Source organism: Ictalurus punctatus, chromosome 7, assembly GCF_001660625.3.
Source record: "Ictalurus punctatus breed USDA103 chromosome 7, Coco_2.0, whole genome shotgun sequence".
NCBI classification, from domain to species: domain Eukaryota; kingdom Metazoa; phylum Chordata; class Actinopteri; order Siluriformes; family Ictaluridae; genus Ictalurus; species Ictalurus punctatus.
Genome location: NC_030422.2, coordinates 15,951,901 through 15,976,644, shown reverse-complemented (window position 1 = coordinate 15,976,644; position 24,744 = coordinate 15,951,901).

Here is a 24,744-nt window from a genome sequence, read left to right as displayed (position 1 = left end):
AAAGCCTAATATTTTTTCCTTTTAGCAGCTTGCAAGTATGTGTGTGTTATATTTCCCATTTATGACTGCTCACAATTTAATCATTGCTTCCATTCTTAAAGTTAAAATGGCACAGTTGTCATCCAACTTCTTGCTCTGATGATGGACAAAATCTCTTTACCCCCTCCTTTTCAGACACCCTCATCATCATCATCAAACTGTACCACAGAAACAGAATGAGTTCTTTCAGACTACAGTGCATGATATGCCTTAGTTGCAGCTAAATGCACCATACTTCACCACTGATAAATATTCATTTGGTCAATTGTAGTCCCAGTTGACCTTTTGGAGTGACAAGGAAGCACAAAGTTGTCTGCTTGCCTTACTGCTTCTCTGCTATGGAGCAAGTTGTGCAGTAATGTTATATAATACCACGGCTTGTTCCATGTCAGGTCATGATCTGCCTTTTCTTTTAGATTATTTCAGATTGGTCATTATATTTTAATGCCTTAAATCTTTAAATTTTTTTTTTTTTTTTTTATTCTGTAGAGTTCAAGGGTCATATACAGTTAATCTACAGAGGCAATAGTAAGGAAGCACACACTCTTCAAATACAAACTATATTCTATTATTAAATGTGTTCAAACAACCTTTTATGAACAAAAAACATGATTATGGGGCACGGTGGTTTACAGGTAAGCCTGTTTGCCTTGCACCTCCGTGGTTGGGGGTTAAATTTCTGCCTCTGCCTGGTGTGTGCGAAGTTTTCATGTTCCCCCAGTGCTTTGGGAGTTTCCTCTTGCTACTCCGGTTTCCTTCCCCAGTCCAAAGACATGTGTTATAGGCTGACTGGCATCTTTAAATTGTCCGCAGTGTTTGAGTGGGTATGTGAGTGTGATCTGCGATGGGTTGGCACACCAACCAGGGTGTCCCCCGCCTTGTAACCCGAGTTCCCTGGAATAGGCCCCAGGCTCCCCGTGACCCTGTGTAGGATAAGCAGCACAGAAAATGGATGGATGAAATACTAATATGTCTGTATTAATATGTTCATATTCCCCATATATAAAAGATCCTTTGTTTTATCTAAGGGCTCTGTGTAGAACTCTGTATCAGAGGGTTACCCTTTTGCAAGTGGGTTCCAAGTAAAACACATTTAGTAAGCTAATAAGCTCATTACGATGCAGATACTTAGTGTTATCAGTATTTGCCAGACAACATACTCACTCACTTCATAAAAATCATAAGAAATGCTCTGATAACAGTATTCAATACCATGAAATACTATGTGATATATATAAGCCTAGTGTACGTTCCAGTGCTAATGAACAGATAACAAAATCGCAACAATTTGGATGCATTTTATGATTAATGATGCCAGTAAAAAGCAGACTGCAAAAAAGTGATCTGATTCAAATAAACTAGTTAATGTTATAAAGAGCTTAGTAGCACATGGACATGCAATCGTGCATTTTTCATGGGCACTACGTAAACCAGGGAAACATAAATATCCCTGATTGATTAACACTAAATGGTCTAGTTACTAATCTTAGTATCAGTATTGGTATTAAAAAAAGTGTACTCATATTCGTTCTGGGAAAAAAAGGCATAGATGCATCCCTACTCCTCACTATCCAAAGAACGTTTGAGATACACCTTTTAAAGGTTTGTAAGAAAGGTTCATGACAGTCACCTGAGATAACACTAAACATTGGAATTCTGTTCTACTTTTCTACTTCCAATCACATGCAGTGTAATTGCACCCCAAGACTCAATCCAATACTATAGCATCCATCATCAATCAATATTTTCATTCTCCCCAAAGGCTGAGATCATTAATAACATATGACATGTCTGTGCTGATAATAAGCTGAAGAATGTGGGCTCTTATAGTGCAATAGTGACACAGAAAAACTTTGTTTTAAACACGTGTAGGAACATGTAGCTTGTGTGTGTGTAACAAGTACAGTCAAAGGGATGAAGTAGGATTTTGCAGAGTTGTAATGTTCACAATGTAGCAGTAAATGATTGGTAAGTAGGTGCTATACCATTGTGGTACTTTAAGTCCCCATGAAGTGCCTTATAATATGCAGCATTATTCGATGTTTTGATGTCATTTACACTGAAACAGGAAGTCATGGCAGGACACAGAGTGGCTCCTCCCCATTTTTAAATAGCCAATAGCGTTTCTCTTACCTTACAGCCTGGTCTAAGCCATACTTGACAGTTAGCACCATGGATTTTTATAATGTTGGTTGTGGGACACATCAAATTCTAGAGAGCATTTGATTGGACAGCTGATGTGACGTGCAGAATGATGCCATTGAAATTGTTGCTCCGTATTGGTGGTAGAGAGAATGTAAACTCTGAATGCATATATCTTCTAAATGCGACTTTTTGTTGTTATTTTGGAGCACACTAGCTTACAGATAACCTTAAGGCTAACATATTCATATTAAAAGCCACAAAACCTCAATTATGTTTTCTCCGGGACTTTAATTATCCAGTCTCAGTCAAGTCTACTTATTTCAGAATGTTTAACATGAACTTGAATCACACTATACATTATGTTTTTGTTTGTACAGAGCCTGGAATGCCATGGTGATAAAAATGTAAAAATGAAAAGAGAAAAAAAAATTCTGTAGGATCTGTGGCTCTTTTACTGGTCGACCAGCCAAATTTATAAGATTGATTTGGGCAGGTGATGAGTTGCCACACACTCATGGGGATGAAGCTGAAGCTGGGATGAGAGATTTCTCAACTACCCTCTCTGACAAGCCTGAAATATGGTCTATCCTGGTTAACCAAAAGGAACACATACATTTTCTACATTAGAAGAGTTCCCATTATTTTTCCTTCAGCCATGAAAATCAATTCTGAAATGATTGTGTTCAGGGGTGAGGAAAAATACTAGATGCTTCTTTGGCTGGTCAAAAGGATAGAAATTGTTTTCTTTTCCATTTTTTCCATTCCATTTTTCCAATACTACTCAGACTGACCTTTTGTAATAGGACTAGTTTTATACATTTCTCTTTATTCCATATATTGGGACTTTTGTTTATCTGAGATGTACCTACAGTTTTCCCCCTTTAATTCATGGCCCTCACTTCTTACCCTAACTTCAAGTTCTGTCAGTAATATCAGAATTATGAGATGAACATACTTGAACACCACCACAACATCAAAATTACAACCCGGGAACACATGTTTTTCAATGAGTCCTGACGTTCAGTAACAAAATTATGGCGACCTGGAGTATGAACATGATGTCTACCATTCTGCAATTTTTTGGGGGATTTTTATTTATTTAATTTTTTTGCTGACACAATTGCACCTTTGTTTTTCTACCATACTATATTTCATTTTATCAGTTAGCTAGATATCCAAAACTTCTTAGCGAACATTAATTAGCCAGCTAGATACCTAGCTAGTTAACGATCTAAAGCAATTACGAGTTTGTGACATATGCATTATGGCACTAAATAGCTTCCTTAGCATTACTAACAGAAAACAAACATTCATTTATTGCTAAAACCCCATTATTAAGTATCAGCATATTTCGACTATCAGCAAGTCACATTTACCAAAAAAATGGATAGCTAAGCTAGTTGTTTGCTAGCTATTAAAAGAGTTTGTGGTTAATATGCCTTATTGAACTAGATAGTATTCTTAGCATAGCTAATTTAAGAATTAATTAGCATAATTTTTTGCTAACATTATATAAAAACTTACTCCTCTAAGTGTGCATCAAAGTTAAAAACAGTTTACGTCTAAGTACAAAGTTTGCCATGCAGACAAGCTATCAAAACAAACAAACAAAAACACTCAGGATAGTCACTAACTGATGATAATCATGACTCAGGAGCAGATTTGCACATGAGTAGTAACTTGTGCTGAAGGTGTGTGGTTTTGCCACTTAATTATTTGCATTCAAGGGCTGTGAAGATGATGCTGGGTTGTTGAATATTAATTGCTGCTAGGATTAAGCTAAGCTCTATAGCCATCTCGTATGAGTGGCATGTCCAATGTCACATATTGCAAAAGCCTGCAGTGTCTCCTGCTGAATAAGGGATTTTAATTAGTGAAGGAGACTGCAGCCTAAAATGACCAATCCCTAGGCCTATGTCCTTAAATCAGCGAGCTTCTACTTGAGACCTAAGAACATTTTTATACAAATCATATAGCTTAGATGTGAATAATATGGAAGGGGAGAGGCAGTGAATAAAAATGAAATCTGTTATGGCTTCAAGCAAGTTCATGTCAGGTTGCATATGAAATATGTTTATCGGACACAGCATTCTAAAACTCAGTTTCACATGGCTGAACCACATAGAAGGATGATCACTATAATGTCTCTCGGGCAAATGATAGACATTGATTTGTTTATTTATTTCTTAAACAATAATTCCATCCATCCATTTTCCATACTGCTTATCCTAAGCAGAGTTGTAGGGGAGCCTGGAGCTTATCCCAGGAAACAAGACAGGGGACACCATGGATGGGGTCCCAAACGATCGTAGGGCACATTCGCACATACTACAGACAATTTAGAGATGCCAATCAGCCTACAACACATGTCTTTGGACTGAGGAGGAAACCGGCGTACCCAGAGGAAACCCCTGAAGCATGGGGGGAACATGCAAACTCCACACACACAGGGCAAAGGTGGGATTTGAACCATCATCCGCGGAGGTGCAAGGCAAATGTGCTAATCACTAAGCCACTGTGACATCTAAACAATAATTATTTTTGAATATTTTTATGGATGATCTCCCATGGCTACCTTTAAGATTTGCATTTCTCAAAAACAGTTTATGCCCAACACTCACCCTTGCATCAATCTTACCTGGTTATTGTAGACTTGTACCTAAGAATCATAAAAAATGTCCTGTGCTCATCCAGGACTCTTCTCATACTTCTTCAAGCACGCTGTATTGTTGGACACATCTACACCTGTATACGGTAATGTAATAATCATGCTATTTGGCAGCATCACCCAGAAGAGGATGGATTCCCTTTGGAATCTGGTCCTTCTCAAGATTTTATCCCTCATGTTGTCTCAGGGAGTTTTTCCTTGACAATGTTTCCTCTGGCTTGCTGTAAAGCTGCTTTGAGACAATGTTTCTTGTCTATTGAACTGAAGTGATAACAAATACAAGAATGTTATGATACCCTATTACAGGGCATCTGATAAAGAAACAAACCTGTACATAAATATGTTTGGAGCAACAGTTATATGCTAGTGGTGTGCATGTGTCACTGCATGCCCTCACATGATGTATCTGAAGAGTCTCCTTATTCAAGCTGCAAGGTGTGTGTGTGTGTGTGTGTGTGTGTGTGTTTGTGTGTGTGTGTGTGTTTGTGTGTGTTTGTGTGTGTGTGTGTGTGTGTGTGTGTGTGTGTGTGTCTGTGTGTGTGTGTGTGTGTGTGTGTGTGTGTGTGTGTGTGTGTGTGTGTGTGTGTGTGTGTGTGTGTGTGAGGAAATTAAAATGCCAACTCCACATCTGTTTGAGTGCTTCGGCACCATAGCTCATTCTAGATATGTTCATCTGTTAAAGTGGCACGGAGTGACATCCTCAAGGAGCCGTTACGTCCTGTGGAGAAGCATGAATATAAACGAGGAGCTGCCTGAGGAGAAGAAGGAGGAGCAGGAGGGAGGGAAAGAGAGAAAGAAAGAGAGAGACCCCTGTTCTTCAGTGGGACTCCAACCTCCTAAAAATGGCTCCTCTTAGATCGATTGGCACGTTTCCTTAAATTACCCACAATCACAAGAGAGGGGCAATTTGCAAATTTGAGGAGCTAAAATTTGCATGTCACACAAGGGGAGGGATAGACATCTTTTCTCCTTTTTGATCTACAGATACTGGAGAGGTAAAGAAATACAGACGGCTTTGGCTCCAGTGCTTTGTATTGTCTCTGTGTGTTTGTGTACATGTGTGTGTGTGAAAATGAAAGGTTTGAGACAAAGCAAGAGAGATAAAACACCTGAGAGAGCTGGATGGTCTAGATTTACCTTGCAAGTAATAATAAGATTCACTCAGTAGTGCTCATGAATCTATGAATATGAAGTGTGTTCAGTGTAAATGCAATGTCATGGGTAGTTATATACTGCACTTTCTTAAAGGATTTACCAAAGAGTTTTCCAACGGTAATAAGTACTAAGATCAAAAACTTTTCCTTTTTACGAATGCTACATTGAATACACATACATATGAAAATACCTGGGAGCTGTATTAAATTCTAATACATCTTACAAAGATGTTTCTAGAGAAACTATTTAAACAGAGGATCTCAATCTCTTAGATTGATATATTGCATGCCCTCAAAAGAGCCATAAACTGTCGAATCCATTTCTTTAACTTATTATCAGTGCATCTTTTTAATATTCTTACATTAGTGCAGGTTACATCAATAGGCTCTTAATCAGAATATAGTGCATTTCTATGAAGGTTAATACTATGCTATAAACATTTTATGATGAGTTAGTATGCCAAAATACTAAATATTGAAAATATCAAACATTAAAATAAGATAGGTAGCATGGTGGAACAGCGGGTAGTTTTGCTGTCTCAGTTGCTGTAACAGAGGGTATTGTTGCTGTCCAGGGTCCGAGTGGTACAGGGGATGGCTCCAGATTCGATCCTGAGTCAGGTTACTATCTGTGCAGTTTCTCATCTTCTCCTTTTTTATGTTTCCTCATACTTCCCAAAAACATGCTGGGAGGTGTACTGGCTACACTTAATTGCCCTTGGTGTGTATCAACTGGTTACATCAGTAAGTGCTTACTAAAGATGAATAAATGATTTGAATATACCACTTTATATCCCTTCAGAAGGAAAAAAAAAAAAAGAGTTGCTCACACTACTGTCTATTTCTGTGCTGCTATAAACACACCATGCTTTGTGTAAAGGCCATTTTTAATTCTCCTACATTAAGCTGTGTCTGGTCGTGAATCAGGTAACCACACTTTAATTTGTGTCATAATGGTTGTGTACATTGTACTGTATTGTTTCACAACTGACGTGGAAATCACACCAATTTATCTTCATTAATACCATGCACTCAGTCTCTTACCAGTCTTCAAACTCTCTTTTCTCTCCATTAGCTTTTTTCTATAGACAGATAAACTAGTGGGTGGCACAGTGGGTAGCATTGGCACCTCACAGCTTAAGGGTCCCCTATTCGATCATGAGCTCTGGTTAATGTCTATGTTTGGTTTTTCATGTTCTCCGGTTTCCTCCTTCCACCCAAACACAAGCCAGTTGGTGGATTGACTAAGATAAATTGTGTAAATGTATGTGTGCATGGTGCCTCACAATGGACTGGTGACCCATCCTGGGTATCTGGATGAGGCTCCTGATTTCATGTGACCCTGACCAGTATAATGTAGTTACTAAAAGTGAGAGATTGTGTGAGATACACTGGTGTGAGACCTGTTGCCCATGTATACAACACCGGGAATGCATTTTGGAAAATGGGTGAAGGCATATACATGTAACGGTAGCACTCATTTAGCATGTTTGCCTCGCACCTCAAGGGTTGGGGGTTCAAATCCCGCTTCCGCCCTGTGTGCACAGATTTTGCATGTTCTCCCCATACTTCGAGGGTTTCCTTTGGGTACTTTAGTTTCCTCCCCAGTCCAAAAAACTCTTGCGGTCCATGGGCCATTGATTCAGACACCTATGGTTTAAACTGTCCAGTTTTCCCTCTATCCCACAATATAAATCTCAGCCATGCACTCTGACAGTCACAAGTTTGGTGTTGTAAGGATGGCAGGAGAGAAGTGAGGCGAGGTCAAGAGAGAATAGAGCTTGGCTGTAGCTGTTTGTTGATTGGGTGCGAGTCATACATCATTGCTCTCTCTTTTAGCAAAGAACATTCCCTTCCCTGCCATCTCATTTCTCTGCATCCACTCTCAGCACTTCTGTGTCAAAAAGGTGGTTCACCATGTTGGCAGATGCTTCAGCATGTCAGCAGATCTAAAGCAGGCAATGACAGTGATGGTATGTGGGCCACATGCCTGACACCAAAGAATAATTGATGACATTGCTGATCAGTATAAACATATGCTCTTATTTTAAAAAGGTGTATACCGTACATATGCATAACCATGAATGCCAAGCAGAATTTCAAAGCTCTGTAGTATTATTGGACTGAAATGTGGTGTCAGTTTCTCATGTGGCATGTTGCTCTGTAAGTTGGTCACCTGTAAAGTAATGCATGTTGACAGAGACATGTGGCCAAGCACAGATGATGCTATACGCTGTGTATAAACACTGAGTATGGGGAGACAATAGCGCCAAGTTAATCATATCTAGAGAGTCTGTCCAATCACTGGCAGGTGGTTTAATCAAATTCTGACCTTGTAAAGCGTGTACTTGTCATATGAGACCTAAGAGTCCTCTCTAATGACTAATTAAGCTTATCACCTGCTTCTTAAGTTACTGCACTTAATGTAATGAAATAAACACCAAAACACGGCACCACTGAAATCCTTAGAGAAGACATCAATCACAGAATCAGTAAATTGTAATGGTTTTCTTCCTTTTCTGTTTGAAAACACATAAAACATATGCATTAATGACTAATTAGCCTGTGGCTACTTTTATCTTGTAGAGCAAAAAGTTATAGCCTCACTGTCATTAGCATGGAACCATTTACATGTCAGTAATTAGCAGGTAAGGAAACGGACAAAAAATAGATTTTTGTAGAAATTAATCAGTATACTATACAGGGTGTCCCAAAAGTCTCTATACATAGGGGAAATTAACACTTTTTAGTAAAATGTCTACAGAAAAGCACATCCAATTAACAAGCAACAATGGCATTATTAATTCAGCAACGTGATGCCATGTCTTGTGACTACATTAAGTAGTGCACCCAAATAACTGTAACTGTACAATGTTTAAAGAAATGAAATGACAAATAATAGTATGTGCTGGATCAAGTGCTATTTTATAGACTGCTGAATAACATTGGTGGAATTTATATTATCAAATTAAACCAAATTTGCAGTGATTAATGTGAACCAAGATTATTCATGCAGCACAATACAGGCAATATGCTATATGCCAATTATATTTGTAATTGTTATATGTATTACATTTTATAACAAAGATTTTAAAAATGCAATCTGTTCTAGTCCAACATTTTCTATTCCCCTATTGAGCAAATATGAGCAAAGAAGGCTGTGAAAATTTGTCTTTATTGGTTAATCTTTTGTTGTATAGTTGTGTCTTGAGGTCAGAAAGTCTCCAAAACTACAATCCAAATTCACCTACATCACAAGTTGTTTGTAAGGGTTTCATGAAAAAAAGCTTCCACTATCATCCAAAAACAAACTCAAGTGTCTTCAGTTTACCAGAAACTACTGGAACTTCAAATGTGATCGGGTTCTATGGTCAGATGAAACCAAAAGAGAGCGTTTTGCCAATAAGCACCAGAGGTGGTTTTGGCGCACACAGAGAGGTGTGCCCTTATCTTTTCTATCTGATACTGAAGGCAGATGTGTGAATATCCCAGAGAGAGAGAGAGAGAGAGAGAGAGAGAGAGAGAGAGAGAGAGAGAGAGAGAGAGTCTATAAAATAAAAACCTTAATGAATCACCACAACTGTTTAGGTGTTCAGAGCCAAGTGGCACATCTGCATGTCTCTTAGTGGCCCAAACTCAGTCCAATATGGAAAAGTACCGCATGGCCACGGTTAAATATGGTGGTGGCTCTTTAATGTTTTGGAGCTGTTTTTCTGCCAGAGAACCTGGACATTTTGTTAGGATACATGGCATCATGCACTCTATCAAATATCAACAGATATTACAAAACCTGTGAGTGGAACTGAAGAGGAGAGTCCACCCGCATGGACATTGAAATTTGAAGGATCTGGAGAGATTCTGTATGGAGGAATGGTCTCAGATCCCTTGCCATGTATTCTCCAACCTCATCAGGCATTATAGGAGAAGACTCAGAGTTGTTATCTTGGCAAAGGGAAGTAGCACAAAGTATTGACTAAAAGGGTGCCAATAATTGTTGCACACCTATTTTTAACAAATATATTATTTTTTGATAAAACTGTGCTTTGTTTGCAATTGTTTGATATCCATTAGAGCAGAGTATTTTTGTTATTTTTTTAACAAAAGAACAAAATTTTAAACAATAAAGACAAATTTTCACAGCCTTCTTTGCTCATATTCACCAAGGATGCCAATATTAGTGGAGGGCACTGTAAATTATCAACCAACTCTGAATATAGCCCTTTGGGATGAAGACTGAGTTTGGGCCACTAAGAGACATGCAGATGTGCCACTTGGCTCTGAACACCTAAACAGTTGTGGTGATTCATTAAGGTTTTTATTTTATAGACACACTCTCTCTCTCTCTCTCTCTCTCTCTCTCTCTCTCTCTCTCTCTCTCTCTCTCTCTCTCTCTCTCTCTCTCTCTCTCTCTGGGATATTCACACATCTGCCTTCAGTATCAGATAGAAAAGATAAGGGCAATGTAGAGAGGTTTAATTGGAGAGGATGACAACAAAGAAAAGAAAAGAACAAGAGTGAAGTGGGTTTAGTTCAAGCCTGAATGCCTATAATGAGAGGAAGAAAGAATAAAGGAAAGATAAAAGGAAGAGCAACAAAAGAAAAAGAGAGATGACTGAAGACTAAAAATAAAAATATAGTGAGAGATGGGCTTTGAGTCCCTGAGCTGGCATCACAGGCACATCTGGCTCAGGAACAAAATGGCGCCTTTTTGAGGGACACATGTGGTCAGACCAAATGCTTCATCCAGCTCTTCTGCAGTTTCGGTCTCAAAGCAACAGAGCTCAACTGAGCTTAGTTTAATTGAAGCAGTGTGCAAATCTGTGAAATGTTATTGTTCAGATTTCACATGTGGATTGTAACTTTATTCCTCTCAGCAACAAAACACCAATCGCATTCTAATTAACGAGAACCTTGTCAATCCCTGCATCTGCTTAAGACTTACTTTACACTGTATATGTTTTGCCAGGACGTCACTGTTTGCTTTGAAGTCCATATGCTCCAAATATTTAAATGGCAAATAGGGAGCAAAATATTAGTGGGGCAGTTGTATTTTAAAAGCATGGCATAAATCATACAATTCCATAGGTATTGTAATGCGAAACACTGTGTACTTTTATTCACATCTCACTTTTTCCTGTACATAATCTATTAAAAGGTTTCTTTTTAGACACCACTACACATGGCCCATTGAGTCCAAACATGTTATCTGATTTAGCCCTGTTGTTAGTTTGGCTAATGTAATGAAGACCCAGGGTGAGGCGTTGCGTTCATGCTCGCCGCTGTGGCTCCTGTTTGTTGTGGCGTTTTCTCTGGTTCTTTATCTAACATGATGAATGAGGGCATGCAGCATCCCAAATGAAGATATCCAGCCCCCACTGCCACTATAATGAAGCACTTCAAAATAATGTGGCCAGCCCCAATGGAGGTTGCACTAAATTTGATCTCATTCAATTTTGTTAAACTATCTGCCAAGCATGCAAGGACAATGGCTTTCTTATATAAATCACAGTCTTAAAGGGCACCTAGGGGTTGTCCCTGGGGGGAAATAAATAAGTCTAAATAAATAAAAAGTGAGTTAAAACAGCACTTGTTGCAATATTCAATTTAAGTTGTGTAAAGGAGGTCAGGCATATACTAATTGATTGATAATTACTTAATTAAATATATGTACATTAAAGGTATTTAAACAATAATAGTAATTATGTTAATTAAAAAAATTGAAAAAACCCAGGGAGTCACATATCTACAGCAAATGTAGAGTCATATGGCTATCTTGAAGTGGTTGTTAGCACAAAAAGAACAGAAAAATCACTCAGTATTCCAAACCTGTCCCACACAGTGCGCTCCATTGTGATAATTCACCTCAGACTAATAACATGAGGTATGTGTGCAGAATGATAAATGGAGATTAACAAACCCGGCTGCCGAATGTAGGCTGTATGTAGAAGCAGTGTGCATGGATACTTTGGGTGCTTCATTACTCTGACAAGTGGACAAGATTGACTTCTACAATTAACCTTTATTCATCATGGATACAGCACCTCCAGCCAGGTCAAATGGCCCATTTAAGATGATTGTCTCAAAGGACTTTTTAGGAGACATAAGAGAGCCGCATGATACTTTACCATGACGAGAATAAATGAACTTACTAGCTTTAATCAAAGAAAGTCACAAGAATTTGGTGTCTCCTAATGCATCTGTTTGAAATATACAAGCTTTTTTTTTTTTTTTTTTTTTTTAAGAAAAGCTACATGGTGTTGAAAAGCAGGCTTGAGCTAAATATGAAAACAAAACGATTACACATTTTGGAACAATCTGCAGGTCCTGCAGCCCTAATCATTCTGTCAATAGACCCTTTAGTGTGCAGGTGCACAGTTACAGATGGTTTTATGAAGATCCATTAAAAATAATTTAGCTCATCGCTAGGCACAGGAGGGGCTCATAGGCTAAGACTAGTGCTTCCAACACTAGCTGTTCTCCCCCCCACAGTGCCAAGAGCCATCACTATGGGAACTCAAGAGCTAGGTTGGCTCAGGCAAGGTAGACAGTTTCATATGTATGGGTTTGGAGACAGCAGGGTACTTGATAATCACTGCTGCAGCAGTTGCTCCCAAAATCATGCCAGTCATGTGATGTACACTGTAATGGTTACAGGCATCCTCACCCAGCCCATCTCTCGTTGAACTTACAAAAAAGGACTATAAAAAAATCGCAGCATATACACCAATCATTAAAACCACTGGCAGGTGAAGTGAATAGCACTGATTATCTTGTTACAACTGCACCTGTCAAGAGGTGGGATATATTAGGCAGCAAGTGAACAGTTAGTTCTCAAGGTTGATGTGTTGTAAGCAGGAAAAATGGGCAAGCATAACGATCTGAGTGACTTTGACAAGGGCCAAATCTGCTAGCCAAATTAGCATCTCCAAAACTGCAGATCTTGTGGGGTGTTCCCGGTGTGCAGTGGTTAGTTCCTAACAAAAGTGGTCCAAGGAAGGACAACTGGTGAACCGGAGACAGGGTCATGGGCACCCAAGTCTCATTGATGCGTGTGGGGAATGAAGGCTAGCTTGTCTGGTCCGATCCAACAGAGGAGCTACTGTGGCACAAATTGCTGAAAATGTTGATGATGGCTGTGATACGATGGGGTCAGAACACACACTGCACCACAGCTTGCTGTGTATGGAGCTGCATAGACCAGTCAGAGTGCCCATGCTGACCATTGTCCATTGAAGAAAAACCCTTCAATGGGCATGTGAGCATCAGAGCTGGACCATGGAGCAATGGAAGAAGGTGGCCTGGTCTGATAAATTACATTTTCTTTTACATCATGTGGATGGTTAGGTGTGTGTGCATCACTTACTTGTGGAAAAGATGGCACCAGGATGCACTATGGGAAGAAGGCAAGGCGATGGAGGAAATGTTCTGCTGGGAACATTATAGTACCATTATTACCTTATACCTTATAACTATAATACCTGATCTGCATTGATCCTATAGAGTAGTTTCTGATTAAAAACTTGTAATAATATAACTAATGTATAATCCATCAGATACAATCAAAAGGTGAATTATTCAATAAGAATTGTTTTGCATCCATCAGAAATTTAAAGATAACATCGGGTGTGTTTAAGTCATGAAAATATAAGTGCCAACAGTATGGAAAGGCTAAAGCTGACAAAATAAGTAGATCACAAGTGTATCAGCATTTAAGCACATGATTAAGAAGTTGTATCCACAGAAGTGCATTAAAATAAGTAAATGTTTGCATTTGCGTCAAAGATCTAGGGGTCTAAGGATGACTAGGAGAGTGTTAATATAGCCAAAGAAATCAGGGTAATGTGGAGGTCAATCATCAATTGGACATGTGATGATGTTGAAAGAATAAACTTTTTAAGTTGACTGAGTTTGCGGCACAATTAAAATCAACACATGAACAGAATGAGTGAACTGTAGCAAAAGCTCGTGGTAAAGGGGCTAAACCCCGGCTGAATGAGATCATTATTTCAGGAGAGTATAAAAGCTTGTGAAATGATTGTGTACATTCAGACTATCTGCAGAGGTCTCAGCTTTATTTTGACTTAAGTAAAACTTGATCTTTGGACATCTAGAACCCCTTGTCTCCATAAGTTTTTGACGTAGATTGGAGAGATTTTCTACAACAATGTTGTCTTGGCAATCATGTGGATGTTACTTTGACACATACCACCTAGTGTACATATATATAGTCAGAAGAAAAAAAAGAAAGAAAGAAACGTCCCTTTTTCAGGAGGCTGTATTTTAAAGATAATTTTGTAAAATCCAAATAAGCTTTACAAATCTTAATTGGAAAGGGTTTAAACAATGTTTTTCATGCTTGTTCAATTAAATCATAAATAATTATTGCACATGCACATGTGGAACAGTCCTTCAGACACTAACAGTTTAATAGCAAGTTTTAACAATTAATGTCACAGTCACAGTAGGTTAGGACACTAAAGAAACCTTTCTACTGACTCTGAAAAACACCAGAAGAAAGATGCCTTAGGCCATAGTAACATCTCACAGCAAGAACTGACAAATCTGGTGCAGTCCATGAGGATGAGATGCACTGTAGTACTTAAAGCAGCTGGAGGACACACCAGATACTGACTGTTACTTTTGATATTGACCTCCCCTTTGTTCAGGGACAAATGTCTGTGAAACATGTTCAGTTTATGTCTTAGTTGTTGACTGTTTTTTATGTTAATACAAATATTTACATGATAAGAAATTTGCTGGAAATAAAAGCAGTTGAATGTTAGAGGAGGATTCTTTTTTTAATGAGTATACACACACACACACACACACACACACACACACACACACACACACACACACACACACACAGTACTGTGCAATAGTCTTAGGCACGTGCAAACAAATGCTGTAGAGCAAAGATGCCTTCAAAAATAATTAAATAAAATGTTTCTCCATTAAAAAAAAAATACTATAAAGAGCAGTAAAGAGTAATAAATTAAACAAAGGCAATATTTGGTGTGATGAACTTTTGCTTTAAAAAAAAGAAGAAGAAGAAGAAGAAAAGAAATGAGCTGTAAGTTTTATTGAGCATCTTGCAGAACCAGCCACAGTTCTTCTGGAGACTTTGACTGTCGCACTTGCTTCTTATTTTTATTTTTGCAGCAAAATCCAGCAGCCTTTATTATGTTTTTTGCCTGAAAAGTGTCTCTTACCACTTAATATGCTGCTATCTTCACTGACATACAAACATTTTTCTGTAACATTTCATTTTGTGCTGGAAATCTAATGTTTGGAAATCTAAAAGGTTTTGTACTGACGCTATATTGTAGATGTCATAAAATAAAAATCTATAAAGTTTGTACTAAATAAAATAGGGTGCCTAAGACTTTTGCACAGTACTGTATGTGTGTGTGTGTGTGTGGATAAATGCTAATCCCCTGTACTGTGAAAAGCACACTCACAGTACCGCTGATATGCAGTGGCCAGAAAAACGCCAGAAAAAGCAAAGTTAACTGACACCTGAAAACAGCAACACGAAACTAAATGGTGAAAGTGCACTTCCTAAGAACTGCATGCACTAGATCAAATAAACTAGCAATGCTGATCAGCCATTATAGCAGGTCTGCTACCACAGGCACAGGCTAACTCTTCCTCCTTTTATAGGGTGCCAAAACTTCTGCCCACATTGGGTTTGTCCTGGCTTTGCTTAGTTTCATGTCATTAATATGAAATGACTAAGTTTCATTAAATTCCCCTGTGCAGTTGAAATCAATAAGCTACTTGTCAGCATATTCTCTATATAGATTTGTAGTAACTCACGCCAATTATACATGTTTGAAGCCTATCATTCAAGGTTTATAATAGTGACTCTTCTTCTGCATACATTTATACAAAATCAGGAGCATGCGATAAGAATACATTTTTTGTGTAAAAGCTGCAAATGATTTAAGAATACTGTACATTTGTACAGTGTTGTCAGATGTTAGCGCAATGATGGCCTTTCTATATAGCAGTAACGTTATAAGTCACATACTGTACAATTGAAATCAATAAGTGTTCACATGTGAGCTCTTAGGGAGGATCTGCCTCAGGCTCTGTTTACACTAGTGTGCTTTCATTTTAAAACGGCGTTGTAAAATGAAAACGATCCTCGTCCACACTGGCGTTTCCGCTGTGTTTCAGAAACAATCTCCGTCCACACTACACGACTGAATACGCATGTCTGTAAACGCATGTTTACTACTGTAAACAGGGCCTTGGAAGCGTTCAAAATGTTCCGGGCTGTTCCTCAACTCCCAATTGAATTACTCTTCCTAAAGAGGATTACTCCTGCTCCATCTGCCACTTTCATTGTTTTCTCCAGACTCCAGACATAGTACATAGTCTCAGAACAGACCTAGTTAATCGTTGACAATCTAGAGCCAAGGCCAATGAGCAGACAAGCAGACTAAACCGACTGTCTGCTAGCTGCACTGAGTCATCATCTAGGTTCCACAATATCGAGACTGTCTGTTCCTCGAGCTAAACAAAAGTATAGAAATTTTCAGAAAATTTGTTTTAGTGTTGGGGTGGCTGTGGCTCAGGTGATAGAGCGGGTTGTACACTAATCGTAGGGATTGTGACTCCACATTCCGAAGTGTCCTTGGGCAAGACACTGAACCCCAAGTTGCTACCGATGGCAAGTTAGCACCTTGCATGGCAGCTCTGCTACCATTGGTGTGAGTGTGTGTGTGTGAATGGGTGAATGAGAACCAGTGTAAAGTGCTTTGGAAAAAAGTGCTGTATAAGTGCAGACCATTTACCATTTAGTAACCTAATTAACATAAAATTAGATTATCGAATGCACAGCCTCACCTCATCTGAAGCTTGAACTGTTAAACATTAGAACTCTTACATCTAAAGCATTTATTGTTAATGAAACTGATTTACTGATCAGGAGTATATTATATTGTGTTGTGTTTAGCAGAAATATGGGTTAAACCAAATGAGTACATAGCACTAAATGAAGCCAATCCTCCTGCGTACAGTTATATACATCAGCCCCATCTAACTAGTAGAAGAGGAGGTGTCACACTCATTTCTAATCTAGGCATCACACAAAAACCTAGTCATAAATGCAACTCTTATGATGTTCTTTATACAAATGAACATATGTAGCAACAAAAAATAAGTCTAACGAGTCGATTTCCCAACTTATTAATTACAGACCCCCAGGGCCATATTCTGAATTCCTTGTTGAATTAGCAGATTTCATCTCAAACCTGTTTGTTTCTCTAGACAAAGCATTAGTTGTTGGTGACTAATATTCATTTTGATAACCCGCCAAACCTTCTGAGAACAGTGGTTGTGTCCATTCTAGATTCAGTAGGGGTCAATCAGAACGTTATAGGACTCACTCATAGTGGTGGTCACACTCTTGACCTGATACTAACATACAAATTAAATATAGAAAATATAGTACGACTTCCGCAGTCTGAAGTTATCTCAGATCATTATCTCATCACGTTTAAATTGCATATTGATCATAATATTTGCACCTCGCAGACAGTTTTATAACAAACCTTGTAGATGATAATAAAGCAATATGAGATCAGCGATTAGAATGTTTTACTCCCTTAGATAGACCAAACCAATATCATTAATCTCTTCAGCAAAATCATCAACTTGTATACTAGATCCCTTACCTACATGTTTCTTCAAACAGATTATTCCAGAAGAAATCAAACCACTTCTTAAAATAATCAATTCTTCCCTTAGCACTGGCTATGTACCTAAACCATTTAAACTAGCTGTTATTAAAGCCCTGATTAAAAAACCTGACCTCGACCCCTCTCAACTATCCAGCTATAGACTAATATCAAATCTGCCCTTCATCTCCATGATCTTAGAAAACATTGTAGCACAGCAGCTATGCTCGAACCTACATTGGAATAACATTCACGAAACGTATCAGTCAGGATTGAGACCTCATCATAGCACAGAGACAGCACTGGTTAAAGTGGTAAATGACCTACTACTGGCCTCTGATCAGAGTTGTGTCTCCTTGCTTGTGTTGCTTGACCTTAGTGCAGGTTTTTTAATACCATTGATCATAGTATTTTCCTTGATAGTCTAGAAAACGTTGTTGGCGTTAAGTGAACGGCCCTCTCCTGGCTCAGGTCTTATTTGAGCGATTGTTATCAGTTTGTAGATATACATGGTGACTTCTCTATGCCTACTGAGGTAAAGTTTGGTGTTCTGCAAGGTTCTGTTTTAGGCCCACTGCTTTTTAGTTTATATATGATACCTCTGGGTCAAATAATTCATAAACTTGGAATTAGTTTCGACTGTTATGCTGATGATACACAGCTGTATGTTACAGTGAAGCCAGATAACAGATGGCAGCTTAATAAAGTTGAGGAAGGTATAAAAGACGTTAGACACCGGATGCTTATTAACTTCCTTTTACGTAGTTCTGACAAGACAGAAATACTTCTACTAAGACCACATGCAGCATGTAGCTGTGGTCCTACTAGAAGCTTTCTGATTACACAGCAACTCTGGATGGCCTTTCGGTTTCATCATGTGCAACCATAAATAACCTTGGTGTGATTATTGACTCCAGTCTTTCATTTGACGCTCATGTAGATAATATTACTAGGATAGTCTTCTTTCATCTCAGAAACATAATGTCACTACAAGATGCAGAAAAAAATAGTCCATGCTTTCGTCACCTCTAGGTTGGATTATGTAATGCCTTACTGTCTGGATGTTCTAGTAGGAGCATAAACAAGTACCAGTTAGTCCAGAATGCAGCTGCAAGAGTCCTTACTAGAACCAGAAAATACGACCACATCACACCTATCTTATCCACACTGCATTGGCTCCCAGTAAAATTTCACATTGATTATAAAATCCCACTACTGACCTATAAAGCACTGAATGGTCTCGCACCACAGTACCTGAGTGAACTTTTGGTCTTTTACGATCTACCACACCCACACCGATCTAAAGGCGCAGGCTATTTGTTGGTACCTCAAATAGTGAAGGCTACAACAGAGGGAAGAGCTTTCTCTTACAAAGCCCCACAGTTATGGAACAGCCTTACAATTAGTGTTCAGGGCTCAGGTACAGTCTCAGTGTTTAAGTCCAGGCTGAAAACATATTTGTTTAGTCAAGCTTTTTGTGAATAGTTTTTCTTTAGGTAAAGGAGCAGATCTAAAGTGCTCATAGGCATAGAGTGTTCACCTAGGTTTGTTGATGGTGGAGTGGCTGGCCGCCTTATGTCCCAGGGAGCCCTCATGTCTGTGTTACCTTCTGTCTCCCCCTTTATTTATGCTGTCATAGCTAGTCTTGCCAGAGTCCCTGCTTGCACTCATGCAAAGTACATTGTCCTTAACCATTACAGGGCAATAATCATACCTTATAATCTCTCCATCTCTTTCTCTCTCCCTCTTTTCTTTCTGTCGAGCTACACATGATACTCTTGAGATACCAGTGATCCTGACCCCTTCTGCTTTAGCAGTCCTGCCTGATCCATCCTGATGCCCTACTTCTGGTTGGAGTTCTGATCAGTTGGAAGCCAAATGCTGCTGCCGAGGATGGCCCCACGTGGTGCATCCTAAAGATCATTGAGATTGCTGAGGATAGTACCACTTAAAAACCATGAAGATGGTTTTGGACCTCAATTCACATGAACAGGTGTACTATGATGGCTAGGACTACAATTGCTATTATAGCTTTAGGATTGCAGTTACCACAAACAATTTTGCACTCAGGTCTCCATCAGTGAACAGTGGATAAGATCAACAAAACAGACTTCATGTAAAAACTGTAATGAATTTTTGCCCTATATTTTGACTAATGACAATTGCACTATTTGACCATGTAGTATTAGCACATTTATAGAAGGGATTTATTTATTTATTTATAATTGCACTGTCCGTTGTCACCCAGATGAGGATGGGTTCCCTTTTGAGTCTGGTTCCTCTCCAGGTTTCTTTCTCATATCGTCTCAGGGAAATTTTCCTTGCCACCATCGCCTCTGGCTTGCTCATTAGGGATAAACTCATATATTTAAAATCTATATCCTGAATTGATATATTTCTGTAAAGCTGCTTTGGGACAATGTCCGATGTTAAAAGCACCATACAAATAAAACTGAATTCAACTGAATTGAACTATAGCTTGTTGTGATCATTAGACGTCTGTGTAGCCCTCATCTTCGTTTATTTGGTTGCAAAGTCTTGTTTCTAGTTTTGCAGCACTAAGCCATGCTTCCTTGCTTTTTCTTCCCTAGCGTGCACTGTTTTTGTGCATTGACCTTCTTAGTGTGTTTGTGTGATTACAAGAATTAATTTTCCTGGTATTGCTTTGTGTATTGGATTTATGAGCATGTCTGGCCGTAACACTGATGCTTTGTGAAAAAGCTAGAATAACACTAATTAGCATTTGTGCCCTATTGCCTCTGGTGCCCCATTGTTGGATGACCTCACTTCTCTTTGCTGACTTCAATATTTTTATTCTTATATCAAATTTTAAGTGATGTTTTCAACTGTAGCAGAGAACTAATGTCTTTATTGGTGGTTTGAATTGCTACAGGGCAAATACAGTTCTGTTAAACTGAAATACGCCATTTTAGATTTTATTATACATGGGAGTCTAAGCTTTATCCATTTCTAACACTAGCACTAATCTTAACAGGGCAAGTATTTTTGGTGTAATTGTGTTCCATATAGCATGTAAGCAGGTGAAATGGGGTACTGACACCTGCGAGTTCATCCTTCCCACAAATCCACATTCATCCAGATTAGCACACTGCAACAACATATGCTGCTGCACACACTAAACCAGCCATGCTGAATTCCAATAATTAATCTCCCATTACTTTCCATCCTGTCAGTTATCACACTAAAATATCAGCCTCCAACGACTAGGTGTAGGCTGGGATGTACTTAAGCTCCTAAATGGAAATATAGCTATAATGCTAACAGCTTGGGATTGCTTTAAAATATTATGGCATATTTCCTTATGGGAAGTGGATGTATGCAGGTTATATGTTAGGAAATCCTGAATAAGGTCAGAGTAAGGGACATGTTATGATTTATACTACTGTGTATGCTCTGAATATAAATTCACAGTGACATCTTACACACTGTTTATGCACTGTGGCATAGATAAAGCCAGTGCCACATATAGCGGCAGCTCGTCCATAGGGACATACATATCAGCCGTTAAACAAATATTAATCTTCATAAAGTCCTCATTCACAACTCCATACATTTTAAATTGGTTATTAAGCCACATACTAAGGGTTTATTAGGTGTATTGCATACATCTGGCAAGCAATATAAGGTAATATGAATGTTACATGCAGACACAGACACACCACTCAGTCCTCCATCACCCCCAGAAAAGCCAAAAGCCCTTGAATTAAGTCAATCATTTAGTCATAACAAATTAATTAAAAGAATAATTAAATCATTAACACATTAAATATAGCAATTAGAACTCATGTCTTACATGAGTGAATCTGAGTGGATTTGATGAGGGAGAGCGGAGAGCGAGCAATGGAGTGTACCACAAAGAGTTTACTTTTTTTTTTCCAGAGACAACAGTAGAGGACTTGTGGTGCAAGGGCCCTCTCTCACTCTCTCTGCAGACTGAAACAGAGCCAATGTATGCTGTGATGAATTATCTATAATTATCTCAAACCTTACATGTGTTGAATATCAAATGATAAAGAACCTTTCCCCCTCTGAAGGTCCAGTTATGGAGCCTCTTTAATTGAACAATAAACGGTCTGCCTTCGTCTAGAGTACGGCACTGATTTCTGGATTAGGTGCAATTTCACTGTGGGTTTGAGCAGAGTAAGTATGATTGGCTGCATGAACCGTGACCAATTGTGAAGCAGAAGCTATGACTCACAGCAATAAATTTCACCTTGTTGTGTCTCAGCAATATGTGAATCGCTACGAGAAAATAACTGATCTGCATGGTAAACATGTTCCCACTTTGCTCAAAACTGGAACGCTGATTTTGTGCTGTTGCTAAGAGGACACATGATGCTGTCCGCTCATCCTGAAACAATCTATAATCGAAACTGGGGCTGTGTTTCTCTGACTCTACTTCTTATGTAAAGTATTTTGTTGAGAATTTCCTACAGCGTATTTATGCAACCCCCTTTCATTACCCTGTAGTTTTAGTTATAGCTAAAAACAACATGATATACTTGATGTAAGAAGAACAAGCTGTGCTTTAGGTCAAATTACAATTAGACTGCCTGAGGGAGCCTGAATAGCAGAACACTTTTATGTGGTTAGATCAGCAACAGTAAAAATAGAAATATGGCTTCATGCAGTGAATTGTTTTAGCTTAGCTGAAAAGAAAGAGTTAGACATAATGCCTGATGCCAGTAAAATTCTGTTTCTGATTAAAAAAAAATTCTGATAAAATATAAAAAAATTGGGCTAACAAACATGAGACTAGGTTAGCTTGGTGTCACTAGTCAAGAGGAGGCACAACCAAGCTATCACTGTATGGGTTTAGCTGCTACAGCACCATGCAAAGTACGTTATCTCTCATTATTCTCTGCTCCTACAGTATCATGTTCACATATCTTGGAACTCATATAGACATTTACAAAGCTTGTTTTCCTACTCAGCATGAGAGGCTGTTAGTGTTTCAGTTTCAACCCATTTACTGGCAATAAATAAATAAATAAATCAGTGTATATCAATTTTTCCCCTCACACTGACTGTGTGAGCTAGCGTTTGGCAGAATTGAGACCAGTCAGGCAATAAGACATGAGTATTTCCACATATTGTCCTGTAAACCCTGTCTGATTGGTCTCGCCTCCATTCACTGAAGGTAAAATACAACACTCTGTTCACTGAAGATACAAAATTACAGCTCTGCAGACTTCTTTTATTGAAATTCAGTTATGTAGTTACAATCTGCTCCAAGTGGAGAATCATAAAGTGCTAAAGAAAAAATCTTGCCAAAGCCAAGTTACACCCCTGTCCCTGGCTACAAAAAAAGTTTGAGAACCCTTGTTGTGAAGCAGTGATAAAAAATTGCAAGTTGCTCAAAAGCACTTGATCTCATTTATTCATTAGTCTAATCCCCCTGCGACGCTGTGAATAAGCAGGGTTGAACAATTTATCAGCTGCTGAGGAGGCACCTTTCACTAATGGCTCCCAGCAGGACCAGTGTCAGGTTCCTGGCCTTGAACTGGGACTCACCATCAACTAATATCTTTATATACAGCATTCATGAAGGTCTTTAGACATCATCCTCTGAATTGTGATTTAGTTCCCATTCATAATTTCTAAACAATAGGGGTTCTAGTCTATCTCAGTTGTGCTGAGCAGATTAGGAACACTTTGAGATGGACCACCCAAGCTTATTTTTTGAACAGGTACTATAGTGAGTAGTGTTGCAAGGTCCCTCATCAGCTAATGAGCTCAGGTTACTGTCCACATTGAGTTTTGTATGATCTCATTGTGTCTGTGTGAGTTGCCTCACGGTTCTCTGGTTTCCTCCCACCACCCAAAAGCATGCTCTAAATTGTCCTTAGATATGAGTGCATGGTGCCCAGCAATGGACTGGCATACCATCCAGGATGTATTAGTTACTGAAGATGAATAAACGAGCAGTTACCATGCTTTATAAGAAAGGTTAGCATTCCTTTTTCCATACTTTGCGCCCTTAAATTACAGCTAAGAACACGTACGTTGATATAAAATGGTGCATAGGTCAGAAATATGTGGCAGGTGTCACTTAAGCATTTTTTTATAGACAAAGAATGATTTGGATTTGTTGGAATAATGGTTTGGGGTTTTATGTGTGCACAGCAGTACAAAATATATTTGATAAACAGCAGCACAGTGCTTTGTTTTTCCTGTAAAAATATTGTTTTGACAATTACACACTAAATCTTAAACTGGGTTGAGATTAACAGTGCAAGTAGCTGGTATTTATAGTGTATATTTAGCTGTTGGACAGCATTAAGTAAACATTATTACACCATTAGACAATATTGCTGAAGGAAAAAAACATTAAAGCTGTAGAGAACAATGCTTGTTCATCATTCAACAAAGTCTCTAGATATAAGCTTGAATCATTTGTGTGTTTGATGTGATATGTTATACAATAATTAGAACAGTTCACCTTAAATGAGCACTAGAATACAGTAGATGCTTTTGGGGCAGTATTCATCTAAATAGCTGAACAATTACAGTATAATGGTCATTGTTCACGCTTTAGAACATTCTCCCTGTGTCAGTGTGGGTTTCTTCTAGTTTCTCCAGTTCCCTCCCTCTGCCCAAAACATGCCATAAGTAAACATAAGTAAACTGACTTTCTTAAATTGCCCCTAGGTGTGAATGTGTACATTGTACCTTGTGATGGACTCACACCTTGCCTCTTGCCCAGTATTCCCGGGATAGTCTCCGGATCGTTCACCAGCCTGACCAGGATATAACGGATATTGAAGATAAATGAATGAATGAATGAATTATCAAAATGTCTAGAATAGCAAACATTTTGTAATTTCTTTCTGTTGGTTTTAATAGCTCTTGGACTGCTGGCCCAGAGGACTTGTGCAAGTGAATCCTTCATTGAGCATACTTGTGACTGGCACGACTTCAGGCATCTTTACCACCCACTGAGGGAACACATATCACATAAGATATACACTGATCAGCCATAACATTAAAACCACTGACAGGTGACATGAATAACAATGATTATCTCATT